The following is a 22,104-nucleotide window of genomic DNA, read 5'->3' on the forward strand; positions in this document are numbered from 1 at the left end:
ATTTATTGTTTTGGTTGGCAAAGAATAATGCTATCTAATGTTGCTGCTTCCACAGCACTTTGAACTTCCTTAGAAAAATATAAAATCTTATGTTATGAGCCTCCACAGGCTTCCGTGTATTATTAAAAACATTATAGTGAATATTCAAACAGAAGAACTAGACAGAGATCTGGTTCTAGACATCCAAAAGGTGGGAAAGAAGGAAGAAGTGTTGATTGTTGGAGATTTTAATCTGCCGAACGTAGACTGGAGAATCCCTTCTGTGGAATCTACCAGAAGTAGAGAGATAGTGGATGCCCTTCAAGGGGCTCTGTTCAAACAAATGGTAATAGAACCCGTGAGGGAGGAAGTTATATTCGACTTAGTGCTCACTAATGGGGATTATGTCTCTAATGTCCAGGTGGGTACCCAACTCAGCACCAGTGATTCAAGTTTTGAATCCCTCACAGTACCTGCAAGCAGGTTAGAGATCTCGGGGTAATACTAGACAATCGTCTAAACCTGAAGAGAATGGTCAACACAACATCCAAAGACTGTTTCTTCAGATTACAGATTCTAAAACGACTCAAACCACTCTTATTCTTCCGCGACTTCAGGACAATCCTCCAAGCGCTACTGTTCGCCAAAATAGACTACTGCAGTGCCCTTTTCCTAGGCCTCCCCAAATCCACTGTCAAACCACTACAGATGTTACAAAATGCAGCGGCGAGATTGCTGACAAGTACCAGTCGTGGCGAACACATCTCTCCCATCCTCAGGAACCTACACTGGTTACCAGTTAATTTCAGAATCCTATATAAATCAATCACCGTAATACATAAAACTATCCATCATCATCTTCAACTCGACCTGGAAATCCCATTCAAACTCCACTCCTCTAACAGACCAACTAGAGATATTCTAAAAGGCACCCTGAAATTTCCCCCTACTAAAGCATCACGCCTCTCGATGACCAAAGACAGAGCTTTTTCGATAGCTGGCCCATCCATATGGAATAGCATCCCTTCAAGTCTTAGAGTGGAGCCTTGCCTGTTAACTTTTAGAAAAAGACTCAAAACCTGGCTCTTTCACCAAGCCTTCGCCGACCCACCAGACAATCACTAGTTGTCCTCACGCTTACCCGTTATGGTGATTACACTTCACGAATGGACTCTGAATCTTCCAGGTTAAAGCACCATTAAGCTTCAGCCCGTGCGCCCTATGATATAACTTCATATTTATTTCCTGTCTTATCTTCTTTCCAGCTTATTGCAAGCTTCCAAGTTCGCTTACCCTGTTAATTGTAACTTTTGACTCATTCCTACCTACTGTTTACTTTTGTTTACTTGAATTGTTACCCCAGTTATATTCTTTGTTTATTGTAAACCGGTCCGATATGGTTATTTACTATGAAGGTCGGTATATAAAACTGTTAAATAAATAAATAAATAAAATCATCTAATGGTATGGTTTGATATCGTATATAGGATACAGAGAGGTAACACAAAGATCCAAGTTTTGAATTTAAAAAATATGGACTTTGTCAAAATGGGAATGTGCCTGGAGGTAGAATTAGAAGACTGGGAGAAAATGAGAGAGATGGAACAACAGTGGGTCAAACTAAAAGGAGCAATTACAAAGGCAACACATCTATATGTTAGAAAAGTAATCAAAAGTAAAAGAAATAAGAAACCAATCTAGTTCTCAAAGGATGTGGCTGATAAAATAGTGACAAAAAAAAGCAGCATTCAGGAAATATAAAGGATCCCAAAAAGAGGAACACATGGAAGAATATCTGGTGAAACTGAGGGAGATGAAAAAAGAAATCAAGAAAGCAAAAAGGTAAGCAGAAGAAAGGATTGCCAAAAAGGTAAAGCGAGATGACAAAACATTTTTCAGATATATCAGAGAAAGGTGAAAGGTCCGAAGTGATATAGTGAAATTGAAAGGTGACAAAGATCAATGTGTAGAGAAAGATGAAGAAATGGCTGAAATATTAAACAAATACTTCAGTTCAGTTTTCACTAAAGAAGACCCTGGAGAAAGACTGTAGATGGGTTTGGAGTAGAAGATACTCCGTTTACAGAAGAGATATATGGGAAAAGCTAGGAAAACTGAAAGTGGACAAGGCCATTGGGCTGGATGAGATACACCCCAAGATACTGAGAGAGTTCAGAGATGTTCTGGTGGGTCTGCTGAAGGACCTATTCAATAGATAGTGGTGCCATAAGATTTGTGAAGAGCGGTGGTGGTCCCGCTTCACATAAATGGGAGCAGAGAGGAGGCTAGAAACTACAGACCGGTTAGCCTCACCTCAGTGGTGGGAAAATTAATGGAAACTCTGCTGAAAGAAAGGGTAATGAACTATCTACAATCCAGTGGGTTGCTTGACCTGAGACAGCATGGATTCACCAGGGGAAGATCCTAGCAGACAAATCTGATTTATTTTTTTTGATTGGCTGACTAGAGAATTAGATCAGGAAAGAACGCTGAATGTGATTTACTTGGATTTTAGTAAAGCTTTTGATACGGTCCCACAATGGAGACTTGCGAACAAAATGAGAAGCTTAGGAGTGGGTGCCAAGGTAGTAGCGTGGATTGCAAACTAGTTGACTGATATGAGACAACGTGTAATGGTAAATGGAACCTATTCTGAAGAATTAACAGTGTTAAGTGGAGTGCCACAGGGATCGGTTTTGGGACCAGTTTTGTTTATATCTTTGTGAGCAACCTGGTAGAAGGGATAGAAGGTAAAGTTTGTCTATTTGTGGATGATACTAAGATTTGCAACAGAGTGAACATGCCTGAAGGAATAGAGAGAATGAAAGGTGATTTAAGAAAGCTTGAAGAGTGGTCAAAGACTTGGCAGCTGGGATTCAATGCCAAGAAGTACAGAATCATGCATCTGGGGTGTGGCAATCCAAAAAAGCTGTATGTGATGGGTGGTGAAAGATTAATGTGCACGGACTGGGTGGGACCTTGGTGTGATTGTGTCTGATGATCTGAAAGTGGCAAAGCAATGTGTTAGGGCGATAGCTAAAGCCAGAAGAATACTGGGCTGCATAGAGAGAGGAGTAACCAGTAAGAAAAAAGAGGTGATAATGCCATTGTACAGGTCCTTGGTGAGGCTTCACCAGGAGTACTTCATTCAATACTGGTGCCTGTATCTCAGATAGGATAAAGACAGGATAGAGGCGGTGACTCTGGACTTGCTATGGGAATTGATGGCCAGTATTGGCCAGTTTGTTAAGGGTTCAGATTGCAGATACAAGAAAGTGGAAGCTGAAGTACAATCCTTGAATCTTAAGGCGGATGGACAGTTTAAAGAGATTGGAAAAAGGCTGTCTGAAGTGGAGCAAAAAACAGCACAAGTTCAAATGGTTAATATTAAATTGATTACAGATCTAGGATCCCAATCCAAGAGATTGGAATCACTGGAAAATTATACTAGACATTTGAACTTGAGATTCTTGAATTTCCCGCGTGCTTTGGGGGAAGATATCCAAAGCACATTAAAAAAGTTTTTCCTGGAGAATTTGAAATTTGAAGAATCTGAATTGCCAATTTATTTATTTATTTTTATTTAAAAACTTTTATATACCGGTATTAGTATGCATACATCATACCGGTTTACAATGTAACTTTAAAGGTAGAAATTACAATGAACAGGGAGGGCGAACAAGGAGGAGTATACAAAGAGCAGGAGGTGGAGGAATTAAAGCAATAAATAAAAACTGCAACGGACTATTTACAGGAATATACAAGGCGTAGGCAAGATACTTGCAGAAGTCGGTGTACTTAATCAGGGTAGGCTTGTCGGAAGAGCCATGTTTTAAGTTTTTTTCTGAACTTGGCGTAACATGGCTCTAGCCTGAGAGTGGTAGGGAGGGTGTTCCATTGTTTAGGGCCTGCAATGGATAGTGCACGGTCCCTAGTAGAGGAGAGGTGGGCTTTTTTCAAAGGGGGAATGGAGAGGGTGCCTTTGTTGACAGTGCGAGTGGGTCGTTCAGTGCGTATAGGACGAAAGGGTTCATCCAACCAATTGGAATTGTGCGAGTGGATGGACTTGTGCACTATGGTTAGAATTTTGAAGAGAATTCGGGATGCGATGGGGAGCCAGTGGAGTTCTTTGAGTATTGGGGTAATGTGATCAGCTTTCCTTGAGTTGGTGATGACCCTGGCGATGGCATTCTGGAGCATTTGTAAGGGCTTGGTGGTGGAGGAGGGTAGGCCAAGGAAGAGGGCATTACAGTAGTCCAGCTTTGAGGAAAGGGTGGCTTGGACGACGGTGCGGAAGTCATGATAGTGGAGGAGGGGTCTGAGTTTCTTCAGGATGTGAAGCTTGAAGAAACCTTCTTTGAGGATGGAGTTGATCTGTTTTTTGAGATTGAGTTGTTGATCTATGATAATCCCAAGGTCTCTTACTGTGGGTTGGGGTGTTATGACGTTGAAAGCTGGATCGTTGGAGATCGGTGGTTTGGGAGGGAGGTGAGGAGAGATAAGGAGCAGCTCTGTTTTGGAGGAGTTTAGAGCGAGGTGGATGTTGGTGAGGAAGTCATTGATGTTGGCAAGACATGTGTTCCAGAAGGCAAGGGCATCTGAGAGAGATTGTGAATAAATTGTGAATAAAGCCTATTTTTTGACAAAGCCTATTTTTTGACAAAGATTTTGATAAATTGTGAATAAAGCCTATTTTTTGACAAAGATGGAAAGGAAAATCATAGGAAACCAAATGAGAGTGTTAGAGAATCTTACCCAATTTATAGAAAGTTTGGCGATTGAGATATTGGGCAGGGGTACATTGTTAGTATCCTTTGTCATAGAAAAAGATATTAGCACTGTGATGAGGGCGTACTTTAAAAACTCGGCAGAAAATTTCTATGGCCAGTTGGTTAAGATTTTCCCAGATTTTGCTAGGCCCACCCAACTAAGAAGAAAAGAATTCATTAAATTAAGACCTCAAGTAGTGGCCTTAGGCTACTCATTTGTATTAAGATACCCTTGCAGGTGTCTTATTAAAGGTAAAGGGAAAAATTTCGCATTTACAGCAGTGGAACAACTTAAATCCTTCTTAAATGCTAGGAATGTGGTTACTGTCTCACAGCAAGTTAATTTAGGCAAACATTAAGGGGCGGATTTTCAGAGCCCTGCTCGCCTAAATCCGCCAAAAACCGGGCGGATTTAGGCGAGCAGGGCCCTGCGCGCCGGTATGCCTATATTCAAAGAGGCCTACCGGCGCGCGCAGACCCCGGGACTCGCATAAGTCCCGGGGTTTTCAGAGGGGGGCGTGTCGGGGGTGGGCCCGGTCGTCGCGGCATTTCGGGGGCGTGTTGGCAGCGTTTTGGGGGCGGGTACGGGGGCGTGGCTATGGCCCGGGGCAGTCCAGGGGCGTGGCCGTGCCCTCCGTACCCACCCCCAGGTCGCGGCCCGGCGCGCAGGAGGCCCGCTCATGCGCGGGGATTTACTTCTCCCTCCAGGAGGCATAAATCCCCGGAGAAAGGTAAGGGGGGGGTGTAGACAGGGCCGGGCGGGTGGGTTAGGTAGAGGAAGGGAGGGGAAGGTGAGGGGAGGGCGTTAGAGGGTTCCCTCCAAGGCCGCTCCGATTTCGGAGCGGCCTTGGAGGGAACGGGGGTAGGCTGCGCGGCTTGGCGCGCGCCGGCTATACAAAATCGATAGCCTTGCGCGCGCCGATCCAGGTTTTTGGCAGATACGCGCGGCTCCGCGCGTATCTACTAAAATCCAGCGTACTTTTGTTTGCGCCTGGAGCGCAAACAAAAGTAGGCCTATTCGCGGAGTCTGAAAATCCGCCCCTAAATGTATAATACTACTATAACCGTTAAGCCAGTTATTCCTTGTTAGATATAGTAATTATACTCCCTTTAAATTTCCGGCCTTTTCTTATCATTTATCATTTATGTTTCTTTAATGAAAAGCATATATGTCATGATGTAATTTGTGAAGATGTAGTATTGTATGTTATCTTCATATGTTTTTCTGTTTCTTTTTTCCTGTAAAGTATGATTTATGAATACTTTTTGAAAAAATCAATAAAATTGTGAATTACAAAATGGTTGAATTCAAAAAGCCCCACTATGCTCATGTGGAAGTTGTGGATGATTGACCTTTTGATGCTGGAACATCGTTCCATGGACCCCTTGGCACCTCGAAGCAAGAAAACATTTCAAGCAATCTGGCAATCGTTCTTTTTGGTGCTTTCTCAGGAAGAGAGAAGTGCCCTGGGTGTGTAAGTGTTCCAAGGATAGACTAACCCTTACAGTCCAGACAACACTTCTAAGGGTCCACAATCACATTTTGGTTCAGATCTTTGATAATATTTTGTGTTGCTCACTCATCTTGTGGATCGGTGTCTTGTTATCATGTTTGATTTGGCATGTGTTGCTCCTTCGTTAGGATGATTATTGGATATACACTTAAAAGTCATCTAGGGGAGGGGAGGGTTAGGGGAGGAAGGGGGATAGGTAGCAATAATGCTGGACTGCATAAATGTTTCATGTTGAGTGTTACAAATATGTGAAAAATTAATAAATAAAAATTTCCCAAAAAAAAAAAAGCTAAAACTGTTTCTTGCTATGTGCCTCTGATTTGTACCAGAACCAAATTGTCTGCATTTTTGTTGTCGATTCCTTGAATTTGAAAACAATTTAACACAAAGGTAATCTGCAAAAATGGAACAGTTTGTGATCTTTTGTTTTACCAAATCAGTCTGCCTCAAAATAAAGAAATTACCTAGGAAACAGACAACCGAGGACAGTAACATTTAAACCGGTGCACGGGCACACATGTGTACCCGCTTGCCGGCTCATGCCCATGGATGCAGCGTGGGCACCTGTGCATGCAATTTTAAATGGGCGCGCACAGGTGTGCGCTAATCCCACTTCCAGCACCTAAGTGTGGGGATTGTAAAAGGGGTGCACCATTGTCAGTTTCACCAGTTCATTCCCAGTTCACACAGGTAAGGGATAGGTCTTCCAACCCCCCCCCCCCCCCCACTAGATTAATAGCCTCTCTTTCCCCCTGTTAGCACCAACCCTAGATTATTTTTAATTTTAATACTTACTCACCATCCATAGAAGTAGTAAAGTTACACAGCAGGGGACCCCGGTGCACATCTGTGCGCCCTGAGTATTTATGCGCACATCTCTTGGTCTTCCCCAGACTTGCCTATGCCCCGCTTAGACCACACCCACACCCTTCGCCTGGCATATTAAGCCGTTACGAGGCCAATATTGAAAGTTATCCAGCTAACTTACACGGGATTTTCAGCTGCACAGCAGTGTCATGGAGTATACCCGGATAAATATTAAAGTTAGCTGGATAAGCACACCCTTCGCTTTTTAAAAACTTTTGACTTGTGCGCGTAGCAGGAGAAACACGCGGCTTATAAAATACACTTGGGGAGCGCTGGCCTGCCTTGTGCCCGTATCTACTGGCTTTGGCGCATGCAGGGCTTTTAAAATTCGCCTTAAGGTGTGGAAGTTCAGTCAGTTGTTCTGGATAAGGCTCCAGTGTTTCTTACCAGTGTTTTTCCATTGTTATACATTCTGAATAGAGCACCAACATTTATGCCAGCAGGTCAGGCCTTGAATAAGTCTGGTAGAAACAGCTCTTCAGCAGTATATTCATTTATTTACAACCATTTAAGATTCTGCTTTTTTCCAAGAATGGCCTCAAAGCAGATTACCATCTGCTTAAAATAGATTTACAGATGCCTTAACAGCAGCATATGCTAGAGTGTCGTGTGCAGTGAGTCTTGCATAAATGTCCTGCCATATTGGATCTTAATACTCATTAACTAATAGGGTGGGGAACGGCTTGGTTTAACAGCCAAGCTTTTGCTTCTCTCTGGAAAGTAAGATAGAGGTACCTTGTTTCAGGTTTTCGGTGCATAGCAGCGAAAGCTCATAGTATTGAGCAGTACAATTTTGCCAATGATAAAGGTGGGGGAGGATAGAAGGACTTTTTGTGAGGAACGGAGATTTCTGGAGGGTGTGTGAAAGGCCTGAATAAGGGAGAAATATTCTGGATCCTGTCTATTCTCATATTGGAAGATTAAGCAGAGGGTTTTGAATTTTATGCTGGTTTTTGCTGGAAGCAAGTGCAATTTGTGTAGGATGGGACTGATGTGGTTAGTGGTTTTGGCCCCTACAGAATTCTGGCCGCAATGTTATACAGGAGTTCAAGGCATTTCAAACTGTAATGAAAGATGCCATTCAGTAGTGAGCTATAGTAGTCAATTTGACTGGGGATTAGTGCATGAATCATGGTAGCCAGGTTGTGCTGATTGAGGAAGTTGCGTAATTGTAGATTCTGATGAAGAAGCACGGTTGAATATTCTCACTTATCGACAGGTTAGCCAGATAAGTTTATCCAAATAACTGGAGGATGCTTTAAGGCATTCCGAAAGTTATTTGACTAACTTAGCCAGATGCTGAATATCGACATTATCCAGCTAACTTAGCTGGAAAACTCAACTCTGTCCGGGGAATGCTCCCGGAACACCTTTGGATTATCTGGCTAAGATTTTCCAGGCAATTACTTAGATGGATAAAAGAGGCGCATTCAGCAAATGGGAAATTTTAAATCCTGGAATTTGTCTGGCTAAGTGCCTAATGTGTGGGAACTTGTTTTCCTTAAAATGAACATGCCTTAAGACATTGAATGAACACTATGTAGCCTTGCATATAGTCAAATGAATGATCTTTAACAAGTGTTATACAATTAGCTACTACATCTGCAAAATTGATCTTGAAGGCATAAAGCAAAGAGGAAGAAAGGGTTATGCTACATCTTATTTGAACTAGGAGCCTAATATTCAGATGGCCATACAAGGACAAAGTTAACCAAACATCTTTGTCTGGATATTCATCTCAAATAGGGTTGGAATGAATTTCCAGTCTAAAGTTAACCAGACAAAGTTGTCTGCTTAATTTTAGGCCTCCTATTTGGCCAGCCAGAGTTAACCGATAATGTTGACCCATCAGTGCTGACTAGCCAACATTTTAACCATGTCCCAAGAACAGCGTCATGGCCTCCTCTCAGCCCCATGGTCATCTCTTTCTATCCTGCAGATGTTTGAGCTGCGGGACCATCGAAACAAGGTTTGGGTGACTAACTCCTGAAATTAGCCAAACAAAATGCTGGTATATGAAACCTCTAAGCTGTGACTTCTTGCCTGTAACCCTTTTGTCAGCAATTGACGGGCCATGGTTCCATTCTGCAGCCTGTTGCTCTTACTTACAGCCTGGGCCCAACCAAGTGCTTTCCCGGCATCGCGGCCAACCTCCCTGTGGGAGCACACACAATTGCATCTACCCTTGGGTCCCCACCTCATGTTCCTGGCACCACATTGCGCTGCCTCTGCAGGCCTTCCTCTCCCTGTACAGCGAAGGGCTGCTGAAGCTATGGAGCTCAGCCTTCCTTAGGATGCGAGCATGCCAATGGATCAGCTCTTATTGATCTAGTGGTGGGAAGTTCCAGATGGCACCTCCTGATGCATCATCAGCCCTACTCTATAAAAGGCTGGGACCTTCACTCCTCCATGCCTCGGCAATAGGTCAGCTTCTTTGAAGTAGTGCTTTGCCTTCATGTGTTCTGGTTCCTGGTTTTTATCTTCTGTCTGATGTTTCTGAGTTCTTCCTGGTTCCTTTGGTTCGTCTGCTTGAGTTCCTATTCTCTGCATTATCAGTCTTTGGTTCTTTTTTTTCAGTCTTCAGTGTCTTTGTTCCTGCTTGTGCTGCTCCTCACGCTCCGTTCTTCTCTCTGCCTCTTGTTGCTTTGCAGACAGATTTCTGGCCTTGGCCTGGACTCAGACACTGCTCTTAAACTCTGCCTGCCCCAGCCTTCTGCCTGGACCTCAACTCTGACTGGATTCCACTTGCCTCCGACCTTCGCCTGTTTCTGAGGCTGTTGCTTACTGCTGGTCTGTCTCACTCTCCATCGTTGGCTTGTCACGTCTTCACTTCTTCAGATCTTCACCTTTGCAGGGGTCTGTGCCTAAGCCCAGCTGGCCCTGGCACCTGAGGGCTCAACGTAAGGGGAACAAGGGCTGGTATTGGTGAACCTCCAGTTGTGTTCCTGCACAGCCAGCTCCACCTGCCGACAGTAGGACCTGCCAGGCTCCTCCCAGCAGGTAACACCAGCTCTTCCTCGGCTCAAGGGTCCACTACCACTACATGTTTTGCATATATCAAATACTAACACGTTTTTATAACTTGTTGTAATCTAAAATATATTTATGTATTCATTCAATTTATAAATCCTATTTACAAACATAGCTCAATGGATTGTATAACCATCATAGTTACACAATGTTAGGTTCCACATTAGGAAAGAGATCTAGACATCATAGTGGATAATACATTGAAATTGTCAGCTCAGTGTGCTGCTGCAGTCAAAAAAGCAAAAAGAATGTTAGGAATTATTAGGAAGGGAATGGTGAATAAAACGGAAAATGTCATAATGCCTCGATATTGCTCTATGGTGAGACCACACCTTGAATACTGTGTACAATTCTGGTCACCGCATCTCAAACAAGATATAGTTGCGATGGAGAAGGTACAGAGAAGGGCGATAAAATTATAAAGGGGATGGAACAGCTCCCCTATGAGGAAAGACTAAAGAGGTTAGGGCTTTTCAGCTTGGAGAAGAGACGACTGAGGGGGGATATGATAGAGGTGTTTAAAATCATGAGAGGTCTAGAACGGGTAGATGTGAATCAGTTATTTACTAGAGCTTCACCTTTACCAGCCCTCGTTCCCTGCAGGTTGAGCCCTTGGGTGCTGGGGCTGGCAGGACTTAAGCAAAGGTCTCCTGGCAAGGAGAGTCCAGGAGACAGTCCGAGTCGAGGCTGGCAGAGATCCAGAAGAATGGAGATGGTGCAGGAGTCAAGGCGGGCAGCAGCGGTACAACACGGTAAACCAGGCCAGAAGTCAGGGCAGGCAGAAGACAAGCAGGAACCAGAGAACAAACCGAAGTCAGAGCCGAGGAGACAACCGAAGACAGGAACTGGAGGAGGAGTGGAATCACAGGAGCAGAAACACAGGAACTCGGGAAAAGGCACTGGAACAAGCTGGAACACAGGAACGGCGACTGGAACAAGCAGGAACACAGGAACGGAGGCTGGAATGCAGGAACAAGCAATTAGCTACTCTCTCGAGCTGACCTGTTGCCAAGACAAAGCAGAGAAGCAGGAAGTGGGCTTAAATAGCCCCAGGCGGTGATATCATCGTTGGAGGCCAGGCCAAGGTTTCCCGCTGAGGCCCCTTTAAATCTCAGGCTAGGCCGCGCACGCGTGCCTAAGGAGGAGGAGCCCAGGAAGCAGTCGGTGTTGTCTCTCTCGTGGGGAGAACGCTGCAGCAGAGGCCTGGTGCGGTCTGCCCAGCAGGGCCGCAGAGGACGGCAGAGACTGGCGTCTGCCGGCTAAGGTAGGGGGACCCGGCTTCGGCGGCCCGTGGCCGGGATTCCCAGCACTTTTTCTGTACAGTAGTATGAAACATTTCCATAGACTTACATCGCTGGAAGGCATATCAACTGAGCTAGATGCAGCAAGATATTTTGATTCACGTTAACTTAAGTATGAAGTGGACTCAAAAAACTGACAGCTAACAGGACCAAATTAGTCTCATTCCCCCAGTCAATAAAAATTATGAATAATCAATACACGGACAAATCTTTTTCATATTAAGAAACTGAGAAACAGATTAATCTGCGGCGCTAACCTTATGTCTGCATAAAGACTAGGAGAAAATTGCTTCCACCTGCTTACATTCATTGCTCACTTTCTTGTGATGTATGTGTTGTTCAAGTGATACTGGTATTAGTGGCAATCTAACTTGAAATTACAATACCTATAAAACTTACAGACCCTTTCACCAGCTTGACTGCTGTATCAAATTTGTCTCGTACTCTGTAGCAGCTGTTTAGTAACCTATGTGGGAAAAGCTGATGACTGCAGTCTAGTGTCTAGTGGATAACTGACATCACTCAAAATACACCATCGTAATTAGAGGTGGAAGGTAAAGCCAATAGGCATGAAAGCTGAATTACCCTTTCAGCTTCAGAGAATGATCCCCTTCAACATTTGCCAAGGCAAAGTGGGAAAACTTACACCACTGCTGACCATCTCTATGTGGTTTGAGTTAAAAATGCAGGACTTTGGCGTCTAGTGCTATAAATCTGGCATCTTTCATTACAATTTGAAAAATGAAAGTTCCATAAATTTATTTAAAATACTGGCAATTACAAATAATTATATGGAAAATCTATCTACAGTGACTCCTGACATATTAATGAAAGGTAATTTTGAAAAAAAACCACAGAAAACCCCAGTTTACAGAATTCTGGGAGTAGAAAGTTTTGCTGATAATCAAATACGTCTGAGCTCATCAGTGTGCCATTCATGTTGCGTGGCAACTCAGGCTCCGAAGAGTGACTCTAGGATTGCCATATGTAAGTTTGGGGAGAATGAAATTTAATGGAGATCAGTGTTGTTCATGTGCACATCATCTCCGTTTACAAGTCACTTTCCTATATAGTTACATAGTAATGATGGCAGAAAAAGACCAAAATAGTCCATCTGGTCTGCCCAGCCCAGCAAGCTTCCCAAGGTAGTAACTGCTGCTCTGTGCAGGTTACCCCCATGTTTCTCTTAAGGGTAGTAACTGCCGCTCTGTGCCGGTTACCCCCATGTTTTTTGCAAATAAATGCCACTTTATTTTCACACATAAAATAGGTAGTAAAAGTACGTGTGTTCAATGTATTGAAGTACTCCCTTTCAATGTATTGCATATATTCGTGTGTAAGCATAAATATGCGTGTATGTTGCGGGATCAAGATACGCGCATTATGTGATACACACAGGTTATGAAATACTATGGTTAAAACTATGCGCAGTCAAGTATACATGTATATGCTGCCACATGTAGTTGATATTCTCCCTGTGTTGTTTGTATATATAGTTTGTGGTATAAGTCGCTAAAGAAGCTGTTTAGTGTTATGCTATATATGGTGGAAAACATAAGCATTGCAATGTATATGAAAGTGTTACATGTTTGCCAGAATATAAGGTAGTATGTGATTATATGTGTACAATAGCTTGTGTAGAAGAAAGCTGTTGTATAGAGTAGTGTTTTAAGTGGTCTGTATGAATGAGTACCACTTGTTAATGTGCCGCACATCAGTAATGCTGCATGTATTGTATGATTTCCCTGCAGTCGTAGGGATACATACTAATATGGATCTGTGAGATTTGTGTTTGACAAGTGAAAGCTATGCATTTGAAAAAAGGGTCTCCATGCCTATAGAAGGTATGGACAGTGAAAATTTACAAGAGGTGTAACAGAATGAACTGAGCCACAGAGAGGATGTAAAATTATAAATGAAAAGAAAATGAGCCTTTGATTTGGATTGTGATTGTTGCACAGGTTAACATAAGAGGTAAGATACACCAAAGTGATTAGTAAAAATGTGAGCTCCTAGATCTATGATGAGAGATGTGTCACTAACTCTATAAAAGCAACTTCTGTATTGCAAATGGAAGCTGGTATTTGAAAATATGGGAAGGTTCCTAAAACTACGTCGTGATGTTATATAAATAAACAGGGTTTGTTGAAGCTAGTTTTCCTATTTTTCTCACAAAATTACTTCAAAGTTAGGTAGTAATGGGAAGTATCTGGTTGCAGCAGATTTTCTGAAGTGGTTTCACATCAGCTTCAGATTGAAGGAAACATATCTGGATGAAAGGCAGCTAGAAAAGGAAATTACACTCCTCATCATATCTGGATCAAAGGCAGCTAGAAAAGGCTAGAAAAGGCAGCTAGAAAAGGCAGCTAGAAAAGGAAATTACACTCCTCATCAAGGCCTACCAGATCTGCATACAAAGGCTCCCTACAAATTCCTCCCAGCAGTTCCACTAAACATAACTCCATCGAAAAACGAGCGCTTTCCACTGCGGGACCACATCACTGGAACTCTCTCCCACCAGACCTACGCCAGGAACATTGTCATCTCACATTCAGAAAAAAACTGAAAACTTGGCTCTTTGCCCAAGCTTATCGCTGAAGAAACCCATGGTACCCGCAAGGACCTCCACCCCCCCGGTTGATGTCCTCTTCCAGCTGCATTAAGTATCTGCTATTCTAGAACCGCTCATGTATATTAACATTACAATTGAATCTCCACTATGGAAATATGTATTTAAGTTTAACAGAGAAGCAACCGCTCCTTGCTGTTCGGGTCTTCTATACATTTAGAATAGAAATTGTTAATCTATCCTTTTCTCTTCAAACAGCCATGTTCGACCTCCCTGTTTTAATGTAACTTTCGCTTCCTGTGTTAACTGGTTTCCCCCCTTGTTTATTGTAAACCGGTACGATAAGACCTTGTCTTGAGCATCAGTATATTAAAAATAACTTAAATAAATAAATAAATAATTAATTAAATAAAAGGAATAAAATGCATATATCTTATGGTAAATCAGTGTTCATATGCAAGTCTGTGGGAAGAATGGAACACATTAATGGAGTATCCGTGGTAGTTCCTTCTCCTGCATGCTCTGAATATCTTTGCTCAGGTCATAACAAATATTTGCGGGTTTTTTTTTTGTTTTTTTTTACAGCCCTTTTTTTTTTACATCTCTGCTTTTATAAAAGTTTCTATTTGGAGTTTTTCAAATATTTGTACTCATGGGGTCAAGAACATTTCTGATTAAACTGATATTAAACCAGCACTGCTTGCCACTCCTGGCTGAATTACAGTTTTCCAAGAGAAACTAGAACAGGAAGAGCTGCTTGAATGTAGTTTGAAGACTAATGCATTAATCCAAATATATTTAGGACCATGGCAATGGATATCAGGACCTCTACCATCTCTCGTGTTCACCATGCCCATGATGACCACCATGTGGGTGCTACTTCGAGAATAGAGCCATGAAAATTTGAAACAGGAAAAGGAAGAGGGAGTTACATGTTCCACTGGCCGCTTTCTGTTCCAATTAATTTAGGATTAATTTAGATTTTGTTCAAATTGGGAGTGCACTGGGAAAAGTGATCAGAGTGCTGCTTCTCCCCAGCTGCCGCATGGGTTATCATCTCACTCAGGGAGACTTTTAATTCCAGCGAAGTAGATCTGCAAAACATTTAACCTGCTAAATTCAGGCGTTAGGCAGTTAAACCTCTGTTTTCCAAAATGTTCTCCCGCTGGTTAGGTTGGGCTGCAAATTTGCTTAAAGGTAACTGGCTAAAATCATCCAGTTATCGTAACCCTTTGAAAATTGATCCCGGTGTAAGTAGGAAACTTTGACATATCATCCAACTTCTGCAATGTAATAATCCATATCAGGGAACTTTTGAGCATTCATTTTATCCAATTATAAAACTCATGGGAGTTTCATAAAATGGGCAAGAATTCTGCATTCTGATTCATTCAATATTCTGTTTATATCACAGCTTTATTATCTCGTTGTTCTGAAGTGAACAAAATGTTCTCATGGCATCACAGGAATGATTTTTAAATTAAAATAATGATGTCTTTAGTTGTATGTTAAATTTAAAATGTCAGCATTATGTTAATAAAAGGAATTCATAACCTCCAGGGTGAAGTATTTCCCTTTAATACCCTGGAAAAGAAAGGGTGTTCTGCTTGGCTTCAGGATCTCATTTAATGCCACTAAGGTATAAACTGCCAGAAAATGTCCACAGTAATTAATACATAAAAACTGATACTTCTACAGGGGCAATTTCAGAGTAGAAGTCGATGTTTCTGCATTTTACAAATGAAAAAAAGCATCTGTTCCTTCAGTGTTACATTGACTCTTCAGATTCAATTAAAACTAATTCTTGACAGATTTACTAGCCAGAAGTATTTGGGGACGGGAATGAAAAGGTCAAAGTGACATCTTTCTCCAAGACAAGCCTGGGTAGGGCTGAGGTAAGTTATTTAGTGAGCATCTCACAGAAATAATGGAGATAAAGTAATATTAACCAGGGCAGGCCCGACCATTCCCACAGTGTATGGAGAAGAGGAAGGGGCTTCGCTGAAATAAGGGGTCAACATGCTTAAAGAAGATGGCCGATATAGAAATCAACTGGGATAAACAACACGGCTGCAGCTTTATTAAGCAATAACATAATTACTAACAAGGTAGGTGAGACCTGCTGTGTGTGAGGAAAGGGAAAGGAGAGCCAAGCCTGCCCCGCCAGCCTGGACTAGTTAGCCTGGCACAAGCAAACAAGGCCACGGTCCTTTAGGGAAAACTAGTAGCCGGGCAGTTCATGGGCCGCTCACCCCATCCAAGCGAGGCTGCCAACAAACCAGGAGCAGGAGGCACAGCCAGCATCCAAACCCTGGCGGTTACATTCCCCTGCCCGGCTAACCTCCCCTCCCCCCCCCCCCCCCCCATCCTGGGTACCCCACTCCCATGCCGCAGCCTACAGAACATGTGGCACAATCGCCACAACTTGGCGACAAATATTACAGTAAAAGAAATTTTGTTTTTTTGCCGTCCAGGCAATTGTGATTAACTCGCTAACAGAACCGGACACCTGCATCCTGGTTAAGCTTTCTCACAGGGGAAAAGAGGGTGGGAGTAACATGGTGCTGTGGCTTTGGGGGGGAGGGGGGAAGGAGGAAGACTGCCATCCAGTGGGGCAGCCTGTCTTTTAACCCCGTGCCTCTAACCCTCCTTTCTTCCTCCTCCCCCCCCCCCCCAGCTTCTTTTGAATAGACCAGCCGAGCCACGGAACAAGCGAGACGGGGGCGAGCCTGCGCCTCTTCCCTTTGGAGGGGATTCAGAGGCTGAGGGGGATGTCAGGGCCAGCGGGCCACGTGGCCAGACGTGGCGCACTCTTGCAAGCATGCCACACAGCCGATGAGCATGATGGTGAGGTGTGCCAGCTGCGAAGCGCCGACGGCTCCCACGCACACAGCCGTCAGTGAGCCGGACGAGCAGGGCGCCTCCTTAGGTAGGCTGGGGGGGGTCTCCTTCCTTTCCCCCCACCAGCGGTGCCCAGTGCTGCTTAATACAGCGCCAGACAGAGCTCAGCTTAGAACTGACACCATTGCTTGTGAAGCACGTCACAAAATCGTCTCCTGTGTTTTTGGAAGAAAGACACAAAAGGTCTATGAGATGCATTGTAAAACGTGTGGGAAGGTTTTTCTCTTTCTAAGGGTAAAAAGTGCTATATTTTTGTGCTACATATCCTGAGTGTTTTTTAGTACTCCTTCAAGCTTAAGATGACTTTCTTCCCTGTCAAACACGTTTCAATTACTGACATCCCATAACTGGTCTTTTCATTTTTCCCTAAAACCCCCATCATGCCAGGTTGTTATAGTTTTTATATTAAAACAGAATGCAGTTTTTCCAAATCTGGAGGGTTTTTTGGGGGGGGAGAGAGAGAGGGAGGTTACCTCAAAAAATGAAAAATTAAATGAAACCCTGTTTATGAATTCTAGGATGAAATAAAGTGACATCATCAGGCATTTTGCTGACAACTGTCTGATAATATCCACTCGGGAAAAATGCCATGCTGGGTTTTATAAGCAAATTTAACTCTGTCTAAAACTGGACTGACAAAGCAAGCAGATACGACTTGTAAACCACATGTACTATGTAATCTGAATGTCCCTGCCATGGACTCCCCAGTCCACAGCTCCGTCAAGCCCGCTAACTCAGCCTTGACGCCTCCTGACTTTTCCACTCTACAGTTCTCTGCTCTGAACTTCTAAGGTCCTTGGCTGAAAACTGGAAACACATAAGACCCACTGTAGCTCTGTATAACTCCAGGCCCGGGGAAAGAGACACAACCAGATGTTAGCACAGGTGATAGAAAACAAAAAGTAAATGTAGCAATAAAAAGATATCCCAGAAAAACTATATCTTCGTATTTATTTCCAGTCAATGAAGCCCCTGAACTGGCCTGGGACTCCTATGGGTAGACTGGGTTCAGGGCGAAATGAAGCAAAAGTCATATTGTGAAGTGGTTAGAACAGCTGTGAACCAGGGACGCCAGGGTTCAAATCTCACTGCTGCTCCTTGTGATGTTTGGCAAGTCACTTCATCTTCCAGTGCCTCAGGTACAAGCTTAGGGGTTTATTTACTAAGCTGTGGTATTATCACAGTTTTTGAGATAAGGGACCTCACTTTATCTTCATCTCTTTCATTTACTGCTTTCCTTCATAGAATAACAATGAAAGGCCTCTTAATTGGCTCTTGAGTGGCATCTACTTTTAATTGGGCTACTTTCCTCCACTTCCATTGCCTCACTTACTGCTCCATCTCTTCTTTCAGCATCATCCATCACCGTTCTCTCCACTGGGCGCCCTTGGGTGTCTTCAGATTCCTCTGTATATATTTTGTGCAGTACCTCACCTCCTTCCTGCATGAGGAAGGAATCCCAGCCCACCCTGCACTCAGGAGCTCCATCCTCAGAGCCCCAGTCATCTATGATCTTTCCTACAAGAGTCTGGGAGATGTCGTTTTTCTTTAACCTTTACCTACCCTGGGTTTTTCCCTTCTGGTACACAAGTTCAAGCTGTATGTGTGTGTGTGGGGGGGGGGGGGGGGGGGGGATCTTCAATCCCATTCCAAGGACACCTATTTAAGTGTGGTGAGGAGGACACCTCATCACGGTCACATTTTGTGAACCTGACGCAAGGACATGGTGAAGAAATGAAATTTAATATAGTCTTCATCAACTCAAAGGCTCCCATCCGTTCCCCTTCTTCTATCCACGTCCAATCAGACATGCTGTATATTTATTTTATTTTATTTATTTATTTATTTATTTAAGGTTTTTATACCGGCATTCATGATAAAAATCACATCATGCTGGTTTACATATGAACAGGAGTGAATAAATACATCAACTAGAACTATCGTGCAGGAAAAAGCAGTTACAAATAACAAGGAATGATGAACTGGGAGAAGATGGAGATAAAGGAAAGAGATTAGTAATGGCTAAAAACTATGTACAAGGAGACGGAGATGAGCTGCTTGTATGTAGAAGGTGAAGGCATTAGTTTGAGTCAGGGAAGGCTTGCTTGAACAGCCAAGCCTTAAGTCTTTTTCTAAAGGTGGGGAGGCAGGGCTCCTGTCTGAGATCGGGTGGGATGGATTTACTCACACAAAGATTGACAGGTAAGCTGAGAACATTGGAAAAAAGTATTTAGTCTCAGACAACTGTACCTAAGACTATCTGGTTATTTTTGTTTCGTCTGCATTAGGAGTGATATACAGAAAGGCAGGCTTCTGCCTCAGAACTCTGTCATGGGATAAAATGACAACAAAGATGGGCCTGTTAATTGGTTCCTGAGTTGCATCAACTTTTTTTTTTTCCTGTACTGTAATAGTCTGTTTAGAAAGCTGTCCAGGATGGCTCTCCCAGCCATCTCTAGTGCTAACTGTTTAAGTGCCTCCCAATCAGGAGTTGCTCTCTACCCTCATTCTTCTTTCTGCCAGAGGATGTGATGGCATTCACAATAGCAGCCAGCAGACAGGTGGCGGATGAGGTGGCATAGGGTTAGGGAATGATTGATTTCATACTGTTCCATGTCAAGCAATGGGTTTGCATGTGTGGAGGAAGATGGAATGACAAGCAATAGGAAAACAAGGGTCAAATTGATGGCAAAACTAATACTACTGTTGGATGCAATAACACTCAAGGCTTGGTTTCAAAACTTCACTTTTAATCCATCCGACGCAAACACATAAGATCGCCAGTCTCATGGGAAGCAAGAAGTAATGACATTTCTCCAGTGTTTTCATTTTCCTTGCTTTCACAGCCGAATCCTACATTAAATGGGTCCCCTGCTCATTGATGCCCTTTTCATGGACTGCTTCTGTCACTGCTAAGAAACACAACCATTAGAAATACTCGGAATTAGTCAAGTGGTAGGCAGTGGGCAACAATACTATGTCAAATAGGAAAAAATACTAGCAGGGCTAGGAAACAGGATCTACAAAAATATATGTTGCTAATCAAGTGTGGCATACTTAAGTTGAAATCATCAGTGCTTTTATATAAAAAGATAATCAACATTTGTTATAACTTCTTTAATATAATTTTTATTCAACCACAGATGAAACCCATGACAAATAACCAATATATAATCAAAGGAATAAAAGACAGACAAAAGAATGCAAACAAAGTGATAAAAACTAATTAAAAAAGTCCTCATAAAAGTTAGTAAAAGGATTGCATCAAGTAATCCAAAACAGAGAATCTTCAGTGCAAAGGGCTAGGACATAACCTTTAACTGCTGTCCTTGTTTGCAGAAGAATGTCAGCTCACCGAGGCAGAGCCCCAACAAGCCAGAAATTGAAATCCGGAGGTAGGCACCTCTGATCCTGATGTGACACCAACAGGCTTGATTTTCAGGACATCGACAATGAATGTGCATGAGATATAGTTGCATACAATGGAGGCAGGACATGCAGACATATCTTATGTATAGTCATGGTGAATATCCTAGAAACTGGACTTGTTGCTGGCACTCCAGGACTGAAGTTGCCTACCTCTGCTCCTAACCAGTACTCAAACACAAAAGTTCCCAACACAGGCAGTGTTTCACCAGCAGCAGGGGAAATCATTTCTCTGGCCTCACCTGTCCAAACCTATAAAAATCTCAAAGACCTCTTATGATGCTATTGACTAAGTACAAAATTGCTAAAGACAACTAATATAAAAGTATGCAGCAGACCTATGGTGATATACAGTGCAGAGAAAAAGTTTGTGAAACACCTAAGATTGCATTTTATCACAATTTATTCTCAAAATATGATTAGATCCTAATTTAAATTCTGATAAGACAGAAAGATAGAAACATAGAAACATAGAAATATGATTGGAGAAAAAGACTGTAAGGCTCATCCACTCTACCTATCCACCCATTAATTTTGCATTATAATTCTAATCACTTCCTTAGAGAGCCACACATCCACCACCCTCTCTGTAAAGAAATATTTCCTAAGATTACTCCTGAATCTACCCCTTTCACCTTCATCTCATGACCCCTCGTTCTAGATCCCTCTTTTCATTGAAAAAGGCTCACCCACTGTGCATGGAAACCTTTGAGATATTTGAATAAATAACTCAGACAAAAAGGTAATATTTATTTATTCAACAAATGATTCAACAATAAGTATCCTTGTGTGAAACAATATGAACCCTTCATTTTGTAGGAGCAATAGCATTTCTTGTCACTGTTGATCAGTCTCTCACATCACCCATGAGGTAGTTGGCTCATGCCTACATAAGAATTGTTTCAGCTCTGTGGCGTTGAATTTTTCCTTAAATTAACAGCTCACTTCAGGTCTGGCCATTATATTTCTATAGAGTTTAGCTTGGAACTGTGATTTGGTCAATCCAAAACACAAAACCTCTTCTTCAGCCATGTTATAGTAGAGTTACTTGAATGTTTAAGGTCATTGTCTTCTGGCTCAGCTTCAGCTCATGGATAGGTGGCCTGACATTTTCCTCCAGAATGCTCTGATCTAAAGTAGAATTCATGGTTTCATCAATGATAGCAAGCAATCCAAGTCCTGATGCAGCAAAACAGCCCCATGCCATGATATCTTCACCTCTGTCCTTGAAAGTAAGGATGAAGGTCCTACTTTGGAAGGCAGTGTTTGCTTTCAACAAACAAAAGTTTTACTATTTTGACTGAAAAGCACAATTTTTGACACATGTGTCCACAGAATATTATTCCAGAAGTCTTATGGGTCATTCAGATCCTCTTGGGTGAACCTGGAGTGGTTAACAATACTCTTGTTAGAGGGCAGTCATTTCTTCCTAGCCATTCTCCCATGAACAGCATTCCCATTCATTTTTTTCCTGATGGTTGATGCATGAACCCTCATATCATCCTCTGCAAGTGAGGTGTGCAGATCTTTAGATGTTAGTCTTGGATTCTTTGTGACTTTGTGGATAATTTTAGGTTTGCCTTTGGCAGGACGAGTGCTCTTAGGTAGAGTTACTGATATTGGCAGGACAACCATGCTTGGGTAGAGTTACGATTGTTTTCCATTTCTAGACTATGGATGGATAAATGTTAGAAATAGTTTTGTCCATCTGTCTGTTAGATGAGCATCAAACTATTCTTTCTGGTGAG

The 22,104-nt window shown here is 42.6% G+C and overlaps 1 long non-coding RNA gene across 1 annotated transcript in view; it reads right to left on the bottom strand.

Annotated features, from left to right (window-relative positions):
• Nucleotides 1-18,847: 18,847 nt before the first annotated feature.
• LOC115093197 overlaps nt 18,848-22,104 on the bottom strand; it is a 117,364-nt gene continuing 114,107 nt past the window's right edge. Inside the window, exon 3 of the long non-coding RNA XR_003857212.1 lies at nt 18,848-19,842. This is a non-coding gene — a long non-coding RNA (uncharacterized LOC115093197). The remainder of the gene's footprint in view (nt 19,843-22,104) is intronic.

The sequence above is a fragment of the Rhinatrema bivittatum genome, chromosome 6 (genome assembly GCF_901001135.1).
Source record: "Rhinatrema bivittatum chromosome 6, aRhiBiv1.1, whole genome shotgun sequence".
NCBI classification, from domain to species: Eukaryota; Metazoa; Chordata; class Amphibia; order Gymnophiona; family Rhinatrematidae; genus Rhinatrema; species Rhinatrema bivittatum.